Genomic DNA, 17,445 nt, shown 5'->3' with positions numbered 1-17,445 from the left:
TGCTAAGCAGAAACCGCAGAAGTATAGCTCTATCACTGTTTAAAGTAAAAGAAAAAAAAAAACAGAATCATACTTTTATAATGTTAGTTTTAATACATAAAAAAAATTAAAACCAGTATATATATATATATATATATATATATATATATATATATATATATATATATATATATATATATATATATATATATATATATATATATTCTTGATTTAAGAAACTCCAACTGTCTTGATAAATGACCAGTTTTCTTCTTTTATTCCACATTCTTCTGCTTATTTGAATTGATTTATATAAAACTTTTGAATGTGTACAATATTTAAGGAAAGTATATTTAAATAACTAATTACATTACCTAAAAAATGAAAAGTTATCCCTTGCTTCACTTAATTAGTGAAAAAGTCATTTGATTACCGTAACTAGTTACTGTGTAGCAAATTACACCCAACTCTAGGCATGAGCCGGTATTGACCTTACTTTATGCGTACGAGTGGGCGCACCCACCCCTTTCAATCTCTTTGGCTCAAGACTTCCAGTCTCAATAACTTCCATCCATTTTTAGATGTTAAAAACAGCTCGTTACGCTGCTTGATTTTGAAAACTTTTTTTGTTTAATTATATTATTCTAATTTGGCTGTATAGTCATTAGGGTTGGGCGATGTTGACCAATTTGGCATCGTACAATGTCTAATGTGAAACATTGCGATGGATGATGCCATCGTCGTCGTAGGTGGGGGGGGGGGGGGTGTTAAATATCAATTAATTCATAACGAATAAATTAATTGTAGGCTACCGTTTTCACTACCTGTCCCACATGGTCTTTGATTTACCCATTACCCATAACCAAATGGGTCAACCCATAAATAAATAAAGTTACAAACAAACGACCACCTGTCAATCACTTTTTTTCCGCGGGACTCTGGCATGAATAGGCACAGTGATCTGTGTCGTTCTTATGGCTTTTCCCAGAGCTGGTGGAGGAGACGAGAGTTCGGTTGGAGTTCACTGTAGTGCATACATTTTCATTGTTTTCACTGCAATATCCTCACCGCATGCGCAGATTTAGGAGACATTTATGCAGAATGCATCTTTGCACCTATAAATGCCAAGCGCAGCACTCAGGAACAGATTAAAACAGTTAGTTGTTAAATGAAATTGCTGAAGTAAAAAAGCGAGACACTGCTTGATGCAGAGCCACTTGAGCTCCAGCGAGGGGGAGCTTGAGCTCCAACTCCTCCTATAAGCTGTTTTCATGCGTACACCCACCCCACCCCTAACCCCAACCCCCAGGGACATCACTTGTAAAAGAAGTGCAAGGAAGAAGGAGCTGGATCTCAAGCTCCCCCTTGCTGGAGCTCAGCTCTGCCCAAGTGGCTCTGCAGTGAGCACCACTTCAAAAAAGGCTGCAATGCTTACCCTGCCTTTGTGCTCTTCTTATTGGCTCACTGCTCTAGAACTAAACATGCAAGATTGGTTAATATCAGCTATCAATCACTCAGTCAATGCCTTCTGCCTTCAGATGACAGGAGCTACAACCGCGAAATTGTGAAGCGCTAAAGACGAGAGAATGAAAATAACAGACATATCTACCTAAAGTTCCTAATAATGGCACATCTTGTTAGTGATCATGTGCTAAATGTTAATCCACCATTTACACTTTTCCAAGATCGGATAGAAGACTTCCAGTGACTTCAAGTCTGCTTTGAAAATGACTAAAGCCATTCACTGTAAAGTCTGTGGGACGGGGTTTGCAGGTAACAGCGTTTGCCACTGAATCTACACATTTTAAGCACGAGAGGTACTGTATAATCCTTCATTTAATCATCACAATGCTGTCAGCCATGCATGCGGCAGCTTTGTGTAACATTTAACACAGCTCATAAAAATACAGTTATTGCTATTAGGATGACATGCAAATAATAAGTTAATTCATTCATTCATTTTCTTGTCGGCTTAGTCCCGTTATTAATCCGGGGTCACCACAGCGGAATGAACCGCCAACCCATCCAGCAAGTTTTTACACAGCGGATGCCCTTCTAGCCGCAACCCATCCCTGGGAACATCCACACACACATTCACACACACTACGGACAATTTAGCCTACCCAATTCACCTGTACTGCATGTCTTTGTACTTTGGGGGAAACCGGAGCACCCGGAGGAAACCCACACGAAGGCAGGGAGAACATGCAAACTCCACACAGAAACGCCAACTGAGCCAAGGTTCGAACCCAGCAATGGACAATGGCATCGTCTATTGGCACAACCCTAATACTCATGGACACACTTGTTTTTAGAGTAAGTAGTTTGTCCACTTTATTAATCCTAGTCATTTCTCCCATAGGAAACTGAACTGGAAGTTCTAAAACAATCGCAAAAATGAGCACACTTTCGCATTTTAGAATAAGGTCAATAAGGTCGTACTCACACTATGTACATTTGCCTTGAACAGGCCCCGAAGCATGCTTGTCCCCCCTCCCGTCTACCCCGACAGCCTGCGCTTACATTGCATTCGTGCCTAAGCACGCTTACGGAGCACTCACACTTCTCAAACAATCCTGGAAATTGGCCTGGGCACGATTCAGATAGCATAGTGTGAGAGTAGATTGTGATCGTATGATAAACTTGGATAATTTGAAGAACTGGTTTCTTGGTATTGTGATTACTGATTACTAAAATGTGTTCTTTTTAAATGTGTAGGTAAAAAACTACTTTTCCCCCTTTTGGAAACACTATATATTTTAAGAAACATTTAAAATATTTTGGAACAGTATCATCCCATGCCTACCCAACACTTCTCTGCACTAATGAAAAATCTGAGACCGTATCAAAGAGTTAAAATAGCTAAAAATATGACAAATCCTTTATGTTCTCTTTTCTCGTTGTCAAATGCAGAACAAAGCAGCCAATTAAACTGCAGACATCTCAAGCGCGTCCCCTCAAATATCATCAGAAAGTTTTGCTTCCTCTTTTCAGTTTCACAGACGCTCATCCTCTGCTACGTAATATGAGCTACGATGCACACGCCAAATGGGCCGCTATCTGTTGTGGCTGCTGATAGCATCAACCCAACGAGTCATAATAGAAGTTAATTACAGAAAACATCAAATTGAAGCGCGTCTGTTGTTCTCATGTGGTCAAAGCAGTTTGGACAAGCCCAAGGCCAATGTTGTAGGTGGACGCAGAAATGCCTCCCACTCACTGCTCACTTTCATTCAGATTAATTGCTTGCTTTCTGGCCAGGATGTGAGATACGTGCTGGGTAATGTGAACACATGAGTCATTCTTGAGTTATGTGAGGCGGCCCTTGACCACAAAGGCATTGAGAGCAGAGGTCACGACCCTCATGACAGAGGCAGTCAGCTGTATCTTCAGACCGCTTCAGCAAACACGCTGCCATATTTATAGTCTTCAATAACTATTTTATTGTTTTTTTTAACCACATGTGACCCCGGACCATAAGACCAGTCTTACATTGCACAGGTCAAAATGATCAGTTTTTTTTTAATGGCAAAAATCATTTAACGGTGCTGTATTCAAGTTGGTGACGCAGTGGAACAGTAGGTTGTGCTGTCGCCTCACAGCAAGAAGGTCGCTGGTTCGAGCCTCGGCTGGGTCAGTTAGCATTTCTGTGTGGAGTGTGCATGTTCTCCCTGCGTTCGTGTCGGTTTCCTCCGGGTGCACCAGTTTCCCCCACAGTCCAAAGACATGTGCTACAGGTAAATTGGGTAGGCTAAATTGTCCGTAATGTATGAGTGTAAATGAGTGTGTATGGATGTTTCCCAGAGATGGGTTGCAGCTGGAAGGACATTCGCTGCGTAAAAACATATGCTGGATAAGTTGGCGGTTCATTCCACGGTGGCGATCCCAGATTAATAAAGGAACTAAGTTGAAAAGAAAATTAATTAATGTATGCAAGTTTTTGACTCTTCTAAAGCATAAAAATACCATAATATGTTTGCAGATATTTAAGAAAAATGGCAAGTAAACATTCGTGTTTATATGAAAAACAATGCTGAAGTCAGATATTCTGCTTTGAAAATGTCTGTTATGTGCCGGAATGTCTGTCTTGATTTGGTCCCTTTAACCCGCCCAATGGCACTTTAGCTAATTACATTTCAGCACCGCGGGTTGCCTTGGTGTGATTTAATCAGTCAGCAAGGCTCTTAAATATGTGTCCAGACTGAAATGTGATCTCTGGTGGACAGTAGCAGACTCCGGAATGAGACACAGATTCAGAGTTCTACTGAGGTTATTCATTAGCAAATAATATAAATATTAAAGCAAATAATACTAGCAAATAATATAATTAAGTAAATATTAGGTGAGCAGGTAACATTGTAACCCTGTGTTCTAACAACACGCTACGTGACGAGATTTGCAGTGATAAGCATTTGGCTGATTGCACCAGACGAAACACAACAGAAATTTAAATGCAGCCATTCAGAAGCACAGAATAGTGCACTTACTGCACTCCAATGAAATGGTAAGGTATGTAATTAAATTAATAGATATCAAACCTCTTTAACATTATTAAATGCACATGCTGAATCACTGATATATGTTGAATCAGTTCTAAAGCATTCAAACTCACATTATCAGCATTTAACACTGAATAAAGCACACGAGGTGTACCTGTGGGGATTGTAGTCAGTAAATCCTGTTGTTCAGCTGCAAGAAATAGAAGCCGTTTCTAAAATATCAATTTCAGGTGTTGGTTAGGACAAAAACTTCTTTTAGTATGGAGAATATTCTTTCTATCGTGTACCGTTGCTTTTATTTAGAACACAATTTCAATCAGCCTTTAGGTTCAATAGTTAGGCACACTTTAGTAGATCTCATCAATCTGGCAACATGCACTTACGTTGTCAGGGTTCTGCCACTCAGGTCTTGTGAATTCTTGTTTTGGTGGCAGAGTCCAGACACTAGTTCTGTCTTGTCCTGTATGTTGTGCTCAGCTCGAGTTTTCTCGGGTTGAGCACTCTTTTTCTTTCATTGTGTCTCTGTATGGGCACTATCGTGAGCGCGCTCAAACAATGCGCACTCCCACTTGATGCATGTGCGCGAGGTCTGTGCGTGCTTGGGACACGCGCTCTTGTAGTCGTGTTTGTGTTTTGTTGTGTCAGCATCACACTGCTTCATTCTCAGCATCTCAGTCTAGTTGGTTTTGGTTTCGGTTGGCGCTGAGGTGAAACATACGTGTTGCATATGTGTGAGCGCACGGTAAGGTGTTTTCATCTACGTGTTCTCGTGCCTTGCGTCTGTATATGTTTGTGTTGTATGAGCATGTGGCTCTGCGTTTAAACTGTAGCTGCGTGCTTCAATATTGTGCTTTAGTGTTGTCTTGGTTAATGATTTCGCTCAATGGCTGCGTGATCTTGTCACGTTTGACGTGAGCACATGGCTTGTGGTGTTTTCTTGTCACGTGCTCTCCCATCTATTGTCTAGTCCCACCTTCCTTGTTAACCCATTATTAGTTTATTATGTTTACCTGTCTGTTTGTAAATTATTTCTGCTCATATTCTTCTCATGTCTACTGTCCTGTTTCAGTTCGTCGTCATATGTTGCCTTGTCCTGTTGTGTGTTCCAGTCTTGATCCTTGCCAGCCTGGCCAGTCAAGTTTGTTTGTTTGTTTATTTGTAATGTTTGCCCCCTTGGGGTAGTTCGTTTAGCCTTTTATTTTATTTTATTTTATTTTATTTTTAATAAACACCCATTTTTACCGCACCCAAGTCCTAGCTCCTTTTCCCCTACACAAAATGTGACATGTGAGTGTGTTTTGAACAAGGCATGCAATACCAAGTTGAACCACTGGGTGTCAAACATACAAACAGCACCTTTAAATATTAAGTAAAGATCATCTTCCATGAAGACTTTTGCCTTCAACTGTATATAAATACAGTATACAAAACCATGTGCATTTATGGACTGTGCTTTAAACAGGTGAGTGGGCTTGACAAACCACCTGTAGAAACACTCTATCTCTCTTTCTATAATGAAAATAAAAAAACTTCCCTCCTTACTCTAGCAATAAAGTTCATTATAAGTTCAGTATAATCAGCACTTCTGGTGTGTATTGCTACTTATTGTAGAATCACTGATTTCCTTTTCAATAGTAAATTTGGACAAAAGTGTCTGCTAAACGACAACATGCAAGTGTAAATATATAGCATGCAATATTGTTGACACGTGCAGTCAGCCAATCCCTTCAAAAATACATTTTTTCTTCCATTTTGGTATATTTTAGCAGTACTTTTCCATAACTAGCTAGAAATGTAGATTCCTATATCAAGTTGCACTAATTTATGGGATGAAGTACTGTGCTGTTCACTCCACACACTTAGACGCTTTTGTGGCAAAGCACTTAACTGAAAAAGTAAAAAATAATAATAAATAAAGTTGATGTAAATAAAAGTTTCTAAAGCTGAGGACGTTTGATGGCTTTACACATACTCAAAAAGCACCTGAAAATAAAAGTATGGCATCATCCACACTCTTTTCAACAAACTGCAGTATGTGAGCTGTGAAATTCTTCAGCCACACAGAAACAGATATACAGGAAGTGCATGCAGCATTGTTCTTTCTGAATGCTGTCCGATGGAGATGACCACATGATTGGACTTGTTAACATCAATTCTCAAATTTGCTGAATTGATTCTTTACTAAGGCTTACTTTATGAGATTTGCACAAGTTGATACACAAATTTTAACATACACACAAAAGATGATGGTTGCTCTTTGTTTAAAGTACTTATTTAAAATGAGCTGAAATAACACACAACTCTTGAGAGCTTTCTTGAGACAACATAATTGTTTATGTTCAGTCCACCTAAATTTGTAAAGACTAATAAGCTAACTTAATTTTTTTATTTTTTTTTTAACACAAATTGTTTGTTTATATAGTGAAAAAGGATGTTGGTGCTTGTTCAAAGAGCTTACATAAAATGAGTTGAAACAACCCAGTACTACAATTTCTTTTGTTTCTACTTCTACTATCAATTTGTGCTGGGACAACGTGAATGAATTGTGTGAATCACTGCATTTTTCACTTCAAATGACAATTTGACTTTTTCCGCTATTTAAAAATGAAATTACTCAATTTTATTTCTATAGCACATTTATCACAACAAAGCTGGCCAAACAGTTGAACGTACACTCAAAACAATATTTTTTTTACTTGTTCAAAACTACTTATTTAAAATGAGCTGAAACAACACAATTCTTGACATTTCATTGGGACAACTTAATTTTTATGTTCAATACACATAAATTTGCTAAAAGTGTTAAGTCAACTTATTCAATTTGTGTTGGGACAATTGAATGAATTGTGTGGAACCCTGCATTTTTTTACAAAGTACACTAAAAACTGTTTTCCGTTGCTTGTTAAAACTACTTATTTAATATAAGCTTAAACACAATTCTGGATATTTTTTGGTGAAACTTTATTTTTATGTTCAATCGATTTACATTTGTTACGTTAACGTAATCTATTTGTGTTGGAACAACATGAATGAATTTTGTGGAACCCTGCATTTTTTGTACAATTTCTTCCTCTACCTGTTTTACGGTTTTACTGAGTTACTGCCACCTCTCGCTCTGTTTGGACATCGCTAACCAAATAGGCTAAAGATGACTGAGGGATGTATATATATATATATATATATATATATATATATATATATATATATATATATATATATATATATATATATATATATATATATATATATATAGTTTACTGCAGTAAAGGCTACAGTATACTATAGTAATTACTATTAGTTCAGGATAGTTACTAATGATGCTAAATAATGCAGTGTAATTTAATGAAGAGTTTTATATATATATATATATATATATATATATATATATATATATATATATATATATATATATATATATATATATATATATATATATATCCCTTTACCATAAATTAATATAGTATTTTAAACGTGTAACCCTTGGTTTTATTGGATTTCTTTTGTTTTTGCTTATATACTATAATTTGTATCTGCTTGATACAGCATATTATTTGCAGTAAATAATTTAACTGAACAGTTAAGCCTCATATGTTCCATTGGCAGTTTTATTGATCACTAAGATGTGATTGAATTGGATTTAAGTTGCTTCGGTTTAAAAATAAACATAGTAAAAATAGCTTAGATATAGCTAAGCTACCTCTGCCGAGTAGCTTTTAGCTTAGCTTGCTACATTTCCCAAAGGGTAGCTTTTAGTGTAGTTAAGCTACATTTTAGGTAGAGTAGCTAATACAGTAGGTTAGCTCACTACATTTTTCAAGTAGCTTGCCCAACACTGGTAATACGGTAATTTGTTATACCGCAGGATCTAAAAATAGTATTGGTATCAGTTTCAATACCATTATACCATCATAAAATACAACACACTTACATGGGAGACAATGATTAAATATTAAATATAATTTATTTAATACCTAAAAATTTGTGCATGCATAGCTGTCATCACGGGATAGCTTGTAGGAGAAAGAAAAAGGTGCAGTTTGGCAGTATTTGGGGTTTTGACCGAATGAGAAGGGAAAGGTGGTAAATACAGACGAGGCAATTTGCAAATTGTGCAACAAAAAGGTGTCCGCAAACCTAAGGTCGCATATCTGATGATGCTGTCTAAGCCTTACATCATAATTTTTGTTTATTATGCACGGTACTGTATACTGAGGTAAAATAGGGAGGAGGTTTGATGGTATCAAAATTTGAAAACCCGTCCAAGCCTAATCGAAATACAATTAAACATTTTCTCAAACATATGCATGCCTGTGTGTGTTTATTTTAAATGCAATTAATCATGATGAATTAATTATTTGGAATACGTTCACTAAAACATACATTAATTAAAAATTCTAATTGAGTTAACAACTCAGCGTTCGAAAGTGCAACTTTCTACTGATCTCTAATACTTCATTAAATGTAAGTACTTAAATTTAAGTATTTAAAATTAGTACATAAAAAATAGCTTGAGGTTTAAAAAACCCTAATAGCAAATAATACAATAGAAATTGTTTTAAAACAAATCAAGCTGACACCCAACACTGAAATTTTCAAATGCAAGGTCTTCAACAAACTGGACTTTCTACTACCTTGACTTTTGTCTGCACGTTTACTTTAGATGAACGCTGATGCTGATAAGAGAAGAATAGAGTCAAGTGCAGACCTGCCGACAGCGTGAGCTATCAGCTGCAGTGTAAAGCAGAGACTTTTGACTGATTTCTCAGGCAAGCCTGGACATGTCATTGAGAGACTAATGTGTGTAAAGCTGCTGGAGAAGTGCACGGTCACCAGTCTTTATCTGCTAAACACATGCAAGAACAAGCTCAGTGCGCTACATTACTATAGTCAAGTGTGAATCTATAATGTGCAAGATTAGAATTATTAGGTTCACCAAGCATAATAATTGCTCTGTTTGATTAGATTTTTTTTAAAAGATTGTGATTTACAGAAGAGGCTCACTGAAGTGCTATAATGATCAGTGTAATAACAGTTTGAAAAATTAAACGATTGTCAGGTTTATTTAGAAAGAAGAACATTTGATCACATATTAAAGGAAACTAAATCATTCAAATTTTATATATTTAAAAACATATTATGCAAGTAATTGTCATAACCAGTGATAAAGATGATTTACTGGTTTTGTCACAGATTATTTTCTATAATTAGCCCTCTAGAGACTTTTGTAATTCTTTAATGCTCTAGTGTGTAGAATTCAAATATAAACCCCCTGCAAAAGTAACTATTTGTTTATTTATTTATTTATCAGCTGCCCTGTCCAGTGATTGCAATCTCTGCTTTAAAATGTAAAAGTCAATAAATTTAATTAATATGAAATTTTAGTAATCATTTATTCCTTTATATATTTTAAGCTTAGATAAGAAAAAAAAGTTGTATTTTTAAATTAATATAAATACTAAGTAAGGGTGTCACGATCCTCCAAATCCTCGATTCGATTACATTTTCGATTCTAAAGTCACGATTCGATTCGATTATGAATAATTAATTAATTAATAATTAATTAATTTTTAGTAGCCTACCGTTTAAACTGACCTTCATGGTCTTTGTTTTACCTATAAACAAATCATACAGTAAATGAATAAAGGTAAGTTACACACATAATTACCACCTGTCAATCACTTTTTTCTGCGGGACTCGTGAATAGGCCGTGATCTGTGTCGTTATAATGGCGTCGGTAAAAAAGGTGCACAACCAACAGGAACCAGTATCTGAGGTGTTCGCTAAAATGACTAAGTACTTGTGTGAAAGTAAAAGATGGAAGCAGTCTACTGACTCGCTGACTGCCTTGACCCGCTGTCTCGAGCGCATGACAATGTGTGTGCGTCTGTATCTGTGTGTGAATGTGTCTGTGTGGTCACGTGATGTGCGTTTTCAGCGGTAGTGAGGAAGGAGTGCTGCTCAGAAATGCTACACGCCAGTGTGGATGTGGATCGTTGTCGTTCTAAAATGCCATTTAAAAACAAAGACATATTAGTGTAAACAGAGCCTGAGCGTGTATTTTTCGCGAGCGGATTTGCAACGGGTGCGGGGTGGAGGATCGCGATGCACCCATCGTCTATCATCCCAACCATAATACGTACATAGCAGAGCTTGCAAACTGTGTTTTTTTTGTCGACAACACGAACGTTGTCAACATAACGAACTGGAAATCCAAAATACTTCCACACCGGCGACTTCATTGAAAGAGGAGGGGATTTAAGCTCTGTCGACGGGTCTCCTGCGTCTGCAGTTTAACAAGCACTTCAACAAGCCTGTTTTTGTCCTGCTTGGCAAGCCAAGCTAACGTGACATGGGGTGTGGCAGCATCGACGATTCTATTTTTTGATTCGATAATCGAAGTTGAGCATAAATTTCGATCGATTTCGATTTGACACCCCTAATACTAAGCTGAATGACTTAGGTATAGTATTTTACCCAGGGGTGTCGCTAGACCCCATTAACTGGGGCACGTGCCCCAGTAAAAATCGCCAGTGGCCCAGTAAATGATTTGAAACCGACCTCCATCTATGCAATTGACAGCAACTGTTGGCAATCAGGTGGACGTGTCGAGCGACGCGTCAAAGTTGATAATCCTTCAACTTTATGCAAATGAAGAGCGACTTTCTTGAGCGACAGCCAATAGGAGCACCAGGAAAGCTCGCATGATCCTGTCTCAGAGGTCGGTTTTATTCTCGGTGCTGTAGACCTACACAGACCTGCGTGTGCAGGTCGCCACACATAGCGACAGGCAGCTGCTAGTGTGAATGATACCTTAGTTTCTATTTCAGAGTTTGCCACAGCAGAATGAACCTACAACTATTCCAGTATATGTTTTACACAGCGGATGCTAGCTGCAACCCAGTATTGGGAAACACCCATGCACATTTATTAATTTATTAATTTTGATTTGGCTTAGTCCCTTATTTAGTTTATTCGGCTTAGTCCCCACACAATTTAGTTTATTCAATTTACCTATAGCGCATATCTTTGAACTGTGGGGGAAACCGAAGAACCTGGAGAAAACCCACATCAACATGGGGAAAACATGCCAACTCCACACAGAAATGCTAACTGACCCAGCTCGATCTAGTGACCTTCTTGCTGTGATGCGACAGTGCTGACCACTGAGCCACAAATTTATGAAATTCAGCTGTTTTAAAATCTTCTTAAGGCCTCAAATCATGGAAAGCCCAATTAACACTTTTAAGATCGTTTATTCTTTCTTTTTCTTTCACAATTAATTGAACATTCATGGATGTAATAATTATTTAAAAAAGCATTTGGTTAAGTACTGTACTGTAATTTGGTCTCTCTAAAGCTTTTGGACCAAAAACCCTAAGACACTTGCCAAGCACATATAAACACACATAAAAGACGGCAATGTGGCAGATGTAAAGCAGAGGAAAGAGAGCCGCAGGTGAATAAAAAGAGTTATGGAGGGGGTCATAAAAGACGACAGGCAGAGCTTGTTTTGGGTTTATCTGACAAGCAGCTTTTCTCACTGTAACACTGCAATGGAGCGAAGAGTGATTTGCCTGCATATCTGAGAGTTTTGCATACATTTACAACCCCTTGGGGAGGGTGAGCTCCAGGTATCATTTCAAATTAAAATCCAGGCCACTTTGATATAATGCACAAAAACAAAGTTGCAACTGTAGCTGCACGGTTATTACCAAAATGTGTCATATTGACTAAATAATCTGTTAAAAAGATAAAAAAAAAAATTTTTTAAATGTTACGAATGTAAACATACTTTACAGTGGCCCTCGTTTATCGCAGAAGTTGTGTTTTAAAAATAACTTGCAATAGGCAAAATCCACAAAGTAATTTTTACAATTGTTATTGATGTTTTAAGGCTGTGAAACCCTTTACTACAAACCTATACACTTAGAAAGGCATTAATATTTCACACTTTTCTCTTATTTAAATACTCTCTACAGTTCAAACTTTTGTAGAAAACTGAGTCCAGTATTATAGAATAAAACTAAAGATCAAAACCATTTGATCTTCATTTATTTATTCTGTAATGGCGCCCTACAGCCATGTAACTTCTTCCTTCCTTTAGCATGTACAGAAGTCCAACTTTTTGTGTGATGGTTAGCATCTTCCTCTGCCTTTTTGAGGGCTACCACAGGTGCTTTTCACAGTACAGAACGCTTCGTCGACATTGTGGGGAGAAAACTTGCAAACACACAGTACAGCACTTCAGAGTCACACTGCTAGCGATTGACGATTTCTGTAAATTTGGCAAGCTGAACACATTTTATACTATACAAGGAAAGACAGCACAGAGGAGATTGATTAAAAATGGTCTACTGCCAATCAGGATGCAAAAAAAAAAGATCGGGATGCACGTAGGGATGCTCGATATATCTGCGGCCATATCATTATCGACCGATAAATGCTATTTTTAATGCTATGCTATGTTACTGTTATCGGTTTGATGTCAAAAGTAGGCCGATATCTTTACGCCGATGTTGCGCAATTGTACAGGACTGCTTGCCTCACGCATGTGTAGGCGGAACTTATCCAGTGCACTATAATTGAGCTTTCCTCACATTGTTTATTTCTTTAAAGTCCATCCTTTCTTTAAAAAATATTACATGTGTAAACAATAGCAGCAGTGCACAGGTGCTAAACAACTCGTAAGGTAGTTTGTAATTTAATATGATTATTTGTTCTCATGAACGCGTTACTTGCCATGTTTAAGATTAAATTCAGTTTGATCGGCATATTTATATTGATTATAATAAGCGCACGTGATGGCTATTACAACGCACACACATATTGACCAGTGAGCCGTCAGAGCCTTCACAGCAGCATGTGCGCCAGTCACTGAATCCAGCAAAGAAAGGGGTTCTCAATCCTCTGCCACATTCTGCCTTTAAATTATGCACTGTGTTTGTCATAAAGTCATCTGTGCTCAATGCTCACATGGTGTTGTATCACCAATGTTGTATTTTAAGGACAAATCTGACTCTGCGTCGTGTGCATGTGCATCACACAGGTAGAGGTTAACCACATGAAAGGTAACCACGTTATAGTGAGGAACTACTGTACTGTAACTTGATAATAATTAATTGATAATAATTAGTAGCAGGGCCGGAGTGGGACTCCTTTTCAGCCCTGAAGTTTCAAGCCTCAGACCGGCCCACCTAAGTTCACGACTGACTATATTAAAATAATGTCATTTGCAATTCAGTTTCTAATTACATTATCACGTCTTTTTTTGAGAAAACAGCTGCTTTAGAACTTCAAATATTCAACAACCCTAAAAGTATTATATGTCTTAACAATAAAAATGAAAAAATTTAATTACTCAGACGAGGATCAAACCCGGGTTGGCAATGTCGTAACCTAACCTACTAACCACTGGACCACAACAGCTGTACAACGAGAGGTGACCCATCTGCGTTATATCATCATTAACCTACAGGCTGCATCTTGCTCACGAGGCTACGAGAAAATAGATAAAAAGAGCAGAGCTGTGGTAAAATAATAAATAAGAAGACTGTGGTGAAGTAAATAAATAAATACATTTAAAATGTGTGACTGCTGAGAGCAACAGATTCTGGAGCTAGGGACACCGGCCCTCGCGACCAAAAAACGGACCGGTCCACCGGGAATTCTCCCGGTTCTCCCAATTAGCCAATCCAGGCCTGATTATTAGAATAAAGCGGATTTGTATTATGTTTCAACATTTAAATACTTTCTTTTATTTAAAAAATCTTGCTGCTTTACATTTATTAGTTGAAACAAATAAACTTTTCCTGTCATCTCAACTTACATCAATCAAACTGACTCAAAATATTAAGTTAAACTTTACAACTTAAAAAGTTCCACTGAAACCCATTTAACTCATTCAAATAAGTTAAACCAAGATCAAAATATGCGTGGTCTTGACTAGTTGTCATTAAATCTTCAGCAGTTTAAATCTGAGGTGCTATCAGAAATAGAAGCAGCTTTGTTTGTTTTAAAGTCTAGCACAAGTCACAGCAACAACTTAACCAATTGTATGACTGTGGGGGAGGGGCTGTCTGTTTAGTTGTCCAATAGCAAACAAGGGGAGACTTCAGGAAACCTGTTTGAAACTGACTATATGAACGTGTGCTGAGTGCTAATGTACTAAGTCATAAACTCCTCGGTGAGCATTATAAAACCCTCATTGTAAATAAAGTCAAAGTAATTTGCCTGAGCTTGCCATATCAGCACTTTTAGTTAAACACACACACACACACACACACACACACACACACACACACACACACAAACACACACACAAATGCCTTGTCAACTCACAGTCTGAAAAACATCCACCCAGTTTGACTCAAAGGTAACTATTTCTTTTTCCTGGTTATAGTTTGTGCATATACTAAAACAGATGACTTTTCTACCTAAACATCTTTCAGCCAAAGCCTCTATTCCATTTAATACAATCAACATGAAAAAAACGTTTTAACTTTCTCTCTTGGATAAGCCACACCTGACTAAAAGTCACTCGAGGTCAAATATCTAGTGTTGAGAGAAAAGAAACAGCTAAGGCACATTGGTGTCAGGCGCATTTCATCACTTCATTCACAGTTGAAAAACAGCCAACCAGTAGTCACACATTATGCTAAATATTGTAGATGTTTGAATGCATCCAACCACTTTACACTAGTTTGGAATCAAATCAAAATAGTGAAATCAAACCCTAACCATAACCATAAACTATAAAAAATATCAATAAATTAACAGTTTCTGTATTTTGTATTTTTTGTTTTTATTTATTTGTATTTTTTTTTTGTTATTTATCCTTTTGAATTGCATTAAGGGACCAACTTTTACCCTTGAAAGTTTGGAAAAAGTGACCTTTATTAACATTTTAATAGTTTAAAGTGATATATTGTAAGGATGCATTGATTACGATATAATATGGCAATAAGATCGTAACTTTACTGTGTATTTACACAGTGGCCATATTCATCTGTAAACACACGAAAACAACATTAACATTATAGCAGTGTCAGAATATTGTGGGACTGCTGTACAGGAGTTATTATTAGGGATATAGTTAGCGGTTTTTATTTTAGCATTTTTTTAACCATGATGGTAAAACATAAACGATGTAATAAATATATATTAAAATGTGCTGCTTTAAAGAGTTATAAAACATTATTTAAGGAATTTTTTGAGTTGACAACAGTGGTTTTTTTTTTGTAGACATCAAAAAATATGTATTATTAGGGGGGCTAATAAAACTGACCCTTAAAAATTGTTTGAAAAAAAAAAACTGCATATATTCCAGCTAAACTAAAATGAACGTGACTTTCTCAGAAATAAAAAAAAATATTACAGAAAACACTGTGAAAATGTCCTTGCTCTGTAAAACAGTACTTGGGAAATACTTGAAAAATAATTAAAATTTTATATCATTTTGGTTTCATAAACAATAGCACATTAAACACTCTGGAAAAGAATCACTTCATTTTTATTGACAAGAGAGCATTGTATTAACAGATGTATTTATGATGACATCATAACTGAAAAAAGATGAGAATGAAAGAATGAGAGTGCAAAAGTAAACAACTAGAAATGAAAAAAACAGATAAACAGAGAGTAGGACAAAACCCTACATTTCATCAGACATTCCTTATAAACATGGCAGAAAACGAACGAAGGTTGCATAAACACTGACTGAGCGCTGACCAAGCAGCCCGTCTGTCTCCTCCACACCAACCATCCTGCGCCATCACATTACTATCAGTCTCTGGTATGCTAAAATTCACGTTAGAAGTGAAAAAGCCACAGAAGCGTAAAATTCGGTCTCAAGAATGATTTAAGAATTTATGTTAATGCAGATCACCATTGAGGCTTGTAAGCGACTAAATGCTAATATAGATTCTCAGGCAAACAGGATAACAGTTTAACCACCAAACAGATAAAAACTTGTCCGATCAGGCAACATTTCATTCCATGCTGAGCCAAGAAGTGTATAAAACAACAATCATATCAATAGTAGTACAAGCAAGATCTATGATGACTTATGTTAGGCATGTCTTTCATGTTTATCTTAAGTATGCTTGAATTGAACACAGCTATACTTTCTCTGAAGCATGTGAATAACAAACTGCAAAACCATTCAGAAGTTTGGACACACCCACTCATTCTTTATAAAGTGTATACAGGCATGTAGCCAGTCTGGTGAAAGGGGTGTTGCTATTTTTTTCTCAAAAAGTCAACTTTTTTTTTGTAAATATCTCCCCAAAAAAGCCATAAAACAAGAGATGCCATTCTGCTCCGCCAGTTAGCAAGTGTAGAAAGAGATCAAAACAATTATGCAGTTTGGTTCCAATCACGTATTAATATTTGTTTTGCTTTATTAATAAGATTGTGTTTTATGAAGTTTTACAAACTACTTTAAAGAGGAGCATGTGATATGATCGATAGTGGCTGGTCTCTCATCAGTAATCAGCAATAATCCAATAAGACAGATCCAAGCCTACAATAAATAGACCGATTTACCCTACTGCCTTATCTTCATTTTGGACCCCATCTCCAACTTTTTCTCTCAAGACCTATCTGATCTCGGACCCGCTTGCAAGCTTATTGACCAGGCGGGAGCCCTGGGATCAATACTCTCCGAGCTCAGGGTTCTGTCCCAGGACAGCATGCCAAACCTGCTAATAGCATCAAGCAATATCTAAGTGTGAACTCTTGAAATGATGTTTAAAGGAACACTCCACGTGTTTTGGAAATAGGCTCATTTTAAAACTTCCCTAGAGTAAAAGAGTTGAGTTTTACCATCTCCAAGTTTGGCAGTAGCACTTTTAGCTTAGCTTAGCACAAATCATAGATTCAGATTAGACCATTAGCATTTTGCTAAAAAGGTGTTTCAGTAATTTTCTAGTTATTACCTTCATTTGATATTTAATTATGAGAATTAAAT

The 17,445-nt window shown here is 36.9% G+C and overlaps 1 protein-coding gene and 1 long non-coding RNA gene across 6 annotated transcripts in view; one reads left to right on the top strand and one right to left on the bottom strand.

Moving 5' to 3' along the window:
* slc2a4rg (SLC2A4 regulator) overlaps positions 1-17,445 on the bottom strand; it is a 147,953-nt gene that overhangs the window by 121,280 nt on the left and 9,228 nt on the right. The window lies entirely within an intron of this gene.
* LOC141380591 (uncharacterized) lies at positions 631-4,992 on the top strand. Its single transcript, XR_012398876.1, has 3 exons — positions 631-1,973; positions 2,233-4,136; positions 4,180-4,992. It is a non-coding gene; the product is annotated as an uncharacterized lncRNA (long non-coding RNA).

Source organism: Danio rerio, chromosome 23 (genome assembly GCF_049306965.1).
Source record: "Danio rerio strain Tuebingen ecotype United States chromosome 23, GRCz12tu, whole genome shotgun sequence".
Taxonomy (NCBI): domain Eukaryota; kingdom Metazoa; phylum Chordata; class Actinopteri; order Cypriniformes; family Danionidae; genus Danio; species Danio rerio.
Note: the sequence above shows the minus strand (reverse complement) of the source record. Positions and strands in the feature narration are given on the sequence as shown.